A 9213-nucleotide genomic window follows, 5' to 3' on the forward strand; every position below is an offset into this window, starting at 1 on the left:
ACAGTTTATGGAAAGCAAAAGTGTAATTATGGTTAGATCTAGTGCCTGACCGATGGGGAAGTGATATTGATAAGCGTTGTGATTTATGCATAACAGCGTCAGCTTTTTTTGCCAGCTTTCCTTCCTGCGTTTTGCCTGTAAAACCGTGTTTGTGTTCTTCATATTTATGTAGAATTATAATTTGCTCTTCTTATGTAAAATATGCGGCTCTGGTAGATTTTTGCGATTGGTCATGCTGTGCAAACACCGCCTCTTTTATGTGAATGCGCGCGTCGCTGGATTGGGAAACCCCGGGTTGATTGAACTAGTTGTTAACCAACGTTGTGACACAGCTTATGCGGGACCGCGGTTAGGTTAGGTGAAGCCGGGTAACTGAAATAAATCCAGGGCATGGTAATCTTGATTCGTAGTACAGGCCTCTGGTGTGCTGTCATTTAGCCTCATATTTAAAAGCACTACACAGATCATCCTGTTTTGTTGTGACATTTCTTTAGACCACATCTTTCTCATACAGAGAGGTTAATGTAATTGCTAATCTAAATCTTAATGTAACCGCTCATTTTCATGGTTTGTATAAATGCTGCTGTGCTTACTATGGCTTTGCACAATTGTTTAACTTAGAAAATTAAATTCAGCAATCTCATTTTCCCATCATAAAAGTGTGGAATATTATTACGGGTGGTTACCTGGTTAATTATTTGTCCTGGAGAAAATGGGAACATTTCAGTTCCTTTTGTTCTACATATACATTGTTGTTCATTGAATGTGAGATTCCATTATGTTTAAAGGAGAAGTGTTTTTATCATCTTGCGTTGGTAGAGAATGTAAAAGGTTTACTCACGGGCAGATACAAAGGTACAGTCGTAGACGCCTGAGCAATGGAACAAGTGGAGCAAATGCTTCCCCATTATTTATAATTGTTTAATTAGGGGGAGTTAACCATTGTGAGGCTATGTGGGCTAAGGTGCAATCGTATACCTTTCAGACCGTATACCTTTATGATATTGTAACCGTGCAACTACCATAAATTACAAGGAATTCCGTGTTAACTTTTCTTTTCATCAAAGGTTTTAAAATACATTATTGATTCTACAATGTTACACAAACAATTATACCTCAATATACAGGGAGGATGAATGCCTCTATTTTGAACACACGTTCATTTATTTTCCTACAACACCTATTCTGTACTCTGGCAAGACAAGGAAACCAATGGCACATTAAGATTGTTTGTGCTCATGCTGAGAGTCACATTTTCTAGACAATTGCCTATTGGGAACTATCCCATCAGAAAGCTTGAGAGAAAACAAATGTCTGTATAAAAGAGAGAGAGAAAGAGAGAGAGAGAGAGAGAGAGAGAGAGAGAGAGAGACTATCAGATATATGTCATTCCACATCAATACAATTCTTAATACGTTTTAGCTTTCATTTGTTAAAAGATAACCATTACAGAGGAAGACACAGGATTATCATTCTTCTGTTTCTCTCATCCAGGCTGCCATTTTCTTAGGCATCTTCAGCCTGAAACTTAAAAAGGCCTTCTGTGGGAGCAACAGGGTAATGCTTGTGCTTTAAAAAAGAAATAAGAAATGCAAAGGTGTTTTGGAGCAGATGCCTGGTGGAGGTGAACTTAAGCCTGGTGGAGGTGATCCTAGCTCCTGTATGGAAAACATTGATACTCTGAAAGTCAAAAGTCAGGCATAAGGAGGCAGGGAAATTTACAAAGTGCAGCAATGAAGCGTTCCCTCAAACCTCAGCTGTAATATCCAGTTATGGTCTATATCTGAATGCATTGGCTTGGAATATGTGAAAATGTAGCACACAGTAGGGCATTAACGAATAGTGAAGTTGCTGATACACAGCGGAATGAGCGGAAGGACAGATTATTAACACATTTTCCTCAGAAGGCAAGTGTAAACAGAAAATAGGCCATCCACACTGCAAACAGAAATCCAAAACTTAGCCTACTCACCACAATGAAACGCCATAATGAAAGTGCAAAAATAGAAAATATCCAACATCTGTGTGTCCCTGATGAACTGACGATTACTTGCTGTCACTACAGTCCTCATTAATGAACCTCATTTTGCACTGCTGGTTAGCATTTAAGAAAATTTGCACTGCAGTGTCTTAAGTCACACAGAACAACGAATATTCGACAATAATGCACTGCGCCGAGTAATAGTTTTGATGTTGAATATTTGAATAGTCATCTATTCTGTGAAACCCCAAGCATACAATAGCTTTGTAGTTGTTCTGTAGCTGCATCTCCCTTACCTATTTTGTTAGACTCAAATATCAACCCATCAGCCTCACTAGGCCAATTTTACGGGCTTCACTGCAGTCTGGCTCCATACACAGATAAGAATAACCCAGAGCAGAACCTCTTCCTTCCCTTGATCGTGTTATCTTAAAGGCATATTCTCTCACTTTCACCGAATACTGTCATGTTTCTCAGCCCATGTTTTATTTCTCTGCTTTTGACTCACTGTAGTGGTCTCCAATTCCTTTTCTCAGTGGTAAATAATGCTTTTTCATTGCGTACATACTTTGGCTAAACAGTTTGTTGAAAGCATTTTATGAAAATCAGGAGCTGTTTGAAGTTGAAGCTTATTTCAAACTTAAATCTATTGGCCTTCTACTGTAGCCCCTCCCATTTCCTCATTCTCTTTGATATGCAGGCCGTGTACACGGAGCTGATTGAATTTGTATTCAGTTTTTCTCAGTCTTTTTCTTCTTTGAGATATACTTCCATCAAATGCATTGGTATGACTGAATTTCTGGTGGTTGGTAGCCATCCCTGCATTAATTTACCCTTGATGTCTTTCGGCAAAGATTGCTGGACAAGAGATGAAGAAAAGGTGGCTGTTTGACTTGGATGTTTGTTTTGCTTACAGTAGTTTGAAGTGGTGTTTACACATGAGAGGGCAGTGCCTATGAACCCTTGTGATTTTCTAAAGCTTCCAGTGTTGATTCATTTAGCGCAATGTGCTCTTCAAATATTCCACTCACCCAACCACACTCACTTTTGCACTCCCCCCTTTCCCCACACATACAGTAGCTCCTACCTGTTTTTCTAGCAGAAAGTCACTCTCACATTTGTTACATAAACACACAAAAAGTCACAGACTAGTAATGCTCTCCCACACACACACAATGTTCAGACTTAAAGCTAGAAACAAAATACCTCAGTGAAGGCTCTGTCAGGCCTGTCAGATTTGACAGCCTGTTTGTCATTAGCATAGCTTCGCCTAACGGATCGATACATCGCTGGCCTTTTGAGAAGCTCGTTGGAGTTGGCTTCTGTTTGAAAGTGTGAATGAGTAAAGTATAAAACAGATAGAAGCTTCATACAACAAACATACAACACACACACACATACACACACACACACACACACACACACACACACACACACACACACACACACACACATATAAGGAAAAAACAGAATAGGATAAAAATTGCAACTGTTAGGTGTTAAGAAAGCTTTCAAGGTGATGAGTCTGTGTGTATATTTAAATATGAATAAACACATACAAACAGACTGTCACACATGCCCTCTTTCTTCCACATTTACACACACACACACACACACACACACACACACACACACACACACACACACCGACCGATTGAGTCATAACTTGCTGTGTTTTTAGCCATAGGGAAGTCCTTTATCCACATAACTAGATTAACTCACAGTGAGCTCTGATCATCTTAATTTGGATTCAGCCTACTTACCCCTCCCTGGTCTGCCTATCAGTCTGTCTGCGTGCTCATCTGTCATTCTGTCTACTTGAGTGGCAAGATGTATGTCTGTGTGTCACTTTATTTAACCATCTCTCTATGTCTAGTCTTTAACAAGGATTACCACTAGCAAGTTACATCCCCACCCATGTTTAGCTTATCAAATATTTGACCCTTATAATGAAGAGATGAAAATAGTAGTTTTTTTTTTATTATTCTGGAAAAAAGGACAGTTGCTTCAGGTAGCCTATCTTTATTTTTTATTCTATTCTTTTCTTTTTTAGTTCTTTAAACTACATGTAATGAATTCATTCTGTCTGCAGGGTGTCAATGCGATATATTGACTGCAGTAGTCTCTCAGTGTCTCTAGGATGCCCCCAGGGACTGACTGACAATAAAATAACAGAGAGAATGTAGAAACCATCAATTTCCTGAATCCAAAAAGTCAACATTTCTACAAACAGAAAATCTGATGGATTTTTCAAGTCACAGCCTCTTCTGACAATTCACAATACATGTATTATTTGCATACACCAATAATTAAGTTTAGTTAAAAGCATTGTTGTTATAGTTTACTATTTCAATTCAATTCAATCACCCTTGATGTACAGCAATGGCTCCATTCAAAGCAACTTTACTGCCCAATCAGAAAGTCACCTCATAAATGATGCAAAACCAGAACCCCTGAATTGTAAAACATCATACAGGAATTTAGAAAAATCAAATAATATTTAATATTTTCTCATTAACAAGCAATGTGTTTGTGTCCGAAACAGAATCGGCTGGCCAATCAGTGTCCTGTGTGGAGCTACAGGCAGCGACGGGCGTGGTTTAAGTGTGTGTACTGGGCGACTGTTCGTTCAAAACAACGACAGCTCCTAAAGAGGTTAGCATATAGATGCTGCAATAGCATCAGATATATTAGAAATGGAAAGTATTTCTTCATTGAAAGAAATGAAAATGAAAACTATGTTTTTGCACCTCTCCAGATGGGCTTTGGCAATCACCTGCCAGGTACTTAACTGGATTTGTTTTACATCTTTAAAAGACAACTTTGAACTAGTTATTCAACCTAAGTTCCACAGCTCCAGGAATGCTTAATTTGTCATTAATTGTGAAAATGCCACTACTTGCGTCACTTAACTAATGAGGAAATGTTCATGAGATTTAAGTTTGTACTAAACGTAAAACTTGTAACGTCTGTTAGAGTGAGCACTGTAAGCACATTGCCCATGAACAAGTTTCCCTGATGATCAATGACTCTCTTAAGACTTGGGAGACAAGGAATCAGGAAAGCATGTCCTTTTGGGACATACAGACAATAAGATGAGTGGCCAAGGCTTAAGAGTCCTATTACAGAGCTCAGCCTTAGTTCATAGAACAAAGGTTTCTACGCGTAACCATTGGTTCTTTACTCTCTAACTGGCAAAGATGGGTCGCAAGGCTCATTCATAACTGAAGTCTGGAAAAAGACAGCAAGATGAGGGTGAAAGATGGAGAAAGGGATGGACACAAAATGGGAGTGGAGGAGGATAAGGAGGCACAGAAAGGAGAATTATATGAAGGGCCAGAGGGAAGTAGGGGACAGATAGTAGGGCAGAAAGCATGAGATGCTGAGGAAAAGAAGGGGGATAGGAATAATGAGGGATGTAAGGAAAGTGGGGATAAGCAAGGAATGGAGGAGAAGGAGGGGGCAGTTAAGAGAGAGCTGAGTGGAGCTGAGGAGGCGCTGGGCCTGGGGGATTGCTGCGCGTTTATCCTCCTCTGCAGCAGGCTTCTGAAGCACTACCTCAGGAAAAGACTTTAAAGCAGGGTGGCTGCTGCTCTGCGCTGATCTGTTAATACCCACAGATACATGAGGCTTCGCTATAGTACTCTGGGGGTGGGGTGGAGCGGGACAGTGTGTATCAGTCTGCATGTGAGTTTGTGTGTATTTTTGTTATGTGTCCAAGGATCATATCATATCTCTGCAGACACTATCCCAACCCCACCACTAGCTTGCCCCAACTCACCCTGAGACATGAAGTTACCGAAGCGATTAAAAGATTAGATCGGACTATCATGTGGCGGTGTGTCAGCATTGTCACCTAAAGCTGCTGTGGGGGGGGGTTATGACTACCCTGTTTTCGGATCCTGTATAAATAGACTCCTTCCTCCTGGGAATTGTTGTAAAACTCTCTCAAAGCCACAGTATGCAGCAAAGAATGTACACAGTGGGAGGTGGAGTGGCTGCATGGGATTTGTATTGGGGGGGCACAGGACATTCAACGAATGTAAAAGACCTAAGGGCCTCATATTTTTTAAGCAAGGTTTTACGGATGATGTGAAATCACAATACGCATATATCGCCGTGGAACATAGAGCAATTTCTTGTTTTAAAATGTATTTAAGGAAAACCTGCAACAAAACTCTTTCTTAGACTAGACAGAAACATACTTTTTCGTAACTTTGTAACAGTGCTGTCCTTCCTAACTCCTTGGTAAATGTATTTTTAGCAAAGCACAACATTCATTGGATCTATCTAACAATGGTTTGATCTGAGTGTAGTTGAGGATCTGTTACCTGACAATTCAACCGGGTAATTCATTTTGGCTGCTCAGCAGTGGATGATAAACAACTGGACAGGGAAATACACTACACCAATGTGCTGTTAGTGTGTGTGTGTGTGTGTGTGTGTGTGTGTGTGTGTGTGTGTGTGTGTGTGTGTGTGTGTGTGTGTGTGTGTGTGTGTGTGTGTGTGTGTGTGTGTGTGTGTGTGTGCGTGTGTGCATGCATGTGCGTGTGCGTGTGTGTGTGTGTTATGTGTGTGTGTGTGTGTGTCCCATCCCATGGTGGGCACTAAAATCTCAACACACAGTCGCATTGTGGGGAGTCCCTTCCCATCAGGGACAAAAAGCTAGTCCCTACAAGGTAAGTCAATACATATTGATAATTGCTTTTGGTTAAGGATCAAATTATGCTCAATGTATGTAATTTCCTGAATTGTCCTAAAAAATTAAGCGTTTTAAAATGACAAGACAACCAAGTGAATAAAAAAAAGATGAATAAATGACAAATATCACCATCAGTATAAAAGACTATTTGAAGATATCACATTGACGTAGTGACTGCTTTGGCATTTGTTTGAAGTCGGGGACAAAACTATCGCAAATTGCCACTGTGGGGACAGGTAAATGATATCTTAAAATGCTCTGAGATGATGAAAGGCACTTCAGCATCATAGCAACCAGTAAAAGCAATGAGAGAAAAAAAGATTGAGGGGAAGTACAAGAAGATTTAAAAAAAAAACAATGAAACCATGCAGGCCCAGTGAGAAATCCACACTATGTTTGTGTTTGATCAAGATACACTCAGAGATTCAGTGCCTCCTCAAGGCTCTCTGCAACCATCCAGCAATAATCTCCAGAAGCTTCTTTTTGTTTTTCATCACAGTTTGGTTTTTCATCATGCTTGAATGTTAAAACTCCATGTCCGATGCAAGCTCCGCTTACAAGTTTAAACATTTAGTGCATCAAGCGTTATTTTGAGTTTTTTTATCATGAATGTGAGCCCAGAACAAAAGAAAAAAGGATACTCTTGGGCGATCCAAGTAACGTATTAGTAGTTTACCTAAATGATTGTTCACGTTATCTTAATTTGTATATTGACTTCCCAACAGATGATACAATTCCTATGTTATCCTCTCCTATTTAAATATTGCTTTTATTTTCTTTTTCAAACAGTGTTGTTGTCTTAAATGGAAAAAAAAAACAGTTACAGCTGGAAAAATATGCTTTGTCATGTACTCTACACACTCACTTGATCACGACATTAGTTAAATGTGATCTGTTGGTGCCTGTTAGATTGAACGTTGTTTCTTATCGACCAGAGCCACTTATCCACCTGATCAACATCACCTGTATTCTCAGATAACATGACAGGCTATTAGAAAGACGCGGTTATCCAGGCGTTTGATGTTGCCAGTAGTCTTTAATGATGGTGTGAACAGCAGTGTTACTGGGTCACTGCTTTGTGGTACACGCAGAGTCTTTTGGGTTCTGTTGTGCATAAAACTGTTGACAACAAGTTTGACACATTTCAGGTGTCGCACAGAAACCTTACAGCTCTCTTAAACTTTAATAATCATTTAATGGAGAAACAAAAACATTGGGAACTAGAAGGGCACTCAGAGAATGCAGACCTCCGCCAAGGCCAATGGTCCAATCTTTTATGATATGCAAATCTGCAACCGCAACCACTATATAATGTCTGGATATATTTCCAAAACTATTAGAACCAGCAGTCAGAACCAGTGTTATAGTAGTCGAGATCGGTCTTGGTCTCAAGACCGATCATAAGACAATTTTTTGAAGGTCTCCGTCTCGTCTCGGTATCGAGCACATTTTTACTCGGTCTTGTCCCGGTCTCAGATAAAGAGGACTCTGGATTTTATCTCAAAACCGGTCAAAACCACAACTGCAGGGATTTCGCAAAATTGCCTGTGCATTGTCTGATTTAGGCCTATGTTAAAACCAATAACTTGACTCATATCTAATTTGAAATTGTTTACTGTAAACCCCCCTTTCCCTGCCCCCTTCACACACACACTCCCAAGAAAGTGAATGCGGGAGACAGGAGAAGAACCTCTGGCTGTCTAACACAAATCTGGTCTTGGTCTTGTCTTGGTCTCGCCCTGCCTTGGTCTTGGTCTTGACTCAGTCTCAAACCCTCAAAGTCTTGGTCTTGTCTCGGTCTCGGTACACTCTGGTCTTGGTTTAGGTGGTCTTGACTACAACACTGGTCAGGACCACTATTAACCTTACGCTGCGCCTACTATTAAAGTTATTGCATAATGCACAATTCAAGGGTGACGCTGTGTAACACTAATACTATAAATATGTCATGATAATCAATCGCACAAACTAAAACTCACCATCTAAATGTCGCAGCATTCCAGGTCGCAGCTGCAAACATACAGAGACGGCCAAAATACACAGAGCTACCTATACTACTACTATTATCTGAAAATATCCGTCTACCAAGTATGTGTTACAATACTGCAGTGTGTTACATTTGCAACATTGACTGCACAGAATGAATGTTCATGCCTTAAGAGGTCTTAAAATGATGTTTGTGTTCGTGTAAGAGTCAGCCAAACATCTACCCAGTTCAAATGACCTCCATTGCAGCCAGTCGAGAGAGATTGTAAATAATGTTCCAGTGAATTAAGAGACCTAAATCCTGGAGCTTCATCTTGCTGACAGAGCCTGTGGCTTGTAATCTGGACGCACAGTTACAGGCCAAATGGGTTTCAGTAGATAGTTTTTTTGTAATGTCATCGTCAGGACAAAGTTTGTCTGATTACACTCAAGTTAGACTTTAATTATACATAGTTAAATAGCTGCACCGCAGTCTCCATGGACTGCATGTTACACTTGAGGTAAGGGAGAAGAAGGGTAATTGGGGAGGAGGTGGTTTGGGGAT

The sequence above is a fragment of the Sander lucioperca genome, chromosome 6, assembly GCF_008315115.2.
Source record: "Sander lucioperca isolate FBNREF2018 chromosome 6, SLUC_FBN_1.2, whole genome shotgun sequence".
NCBI classification, from domain to species: domain Eukaryota; kingdom Metazoa; phylum Chordata; class Actinopteri; order Perciformes; family Percidae; genus Sander; species Sander lucioperca.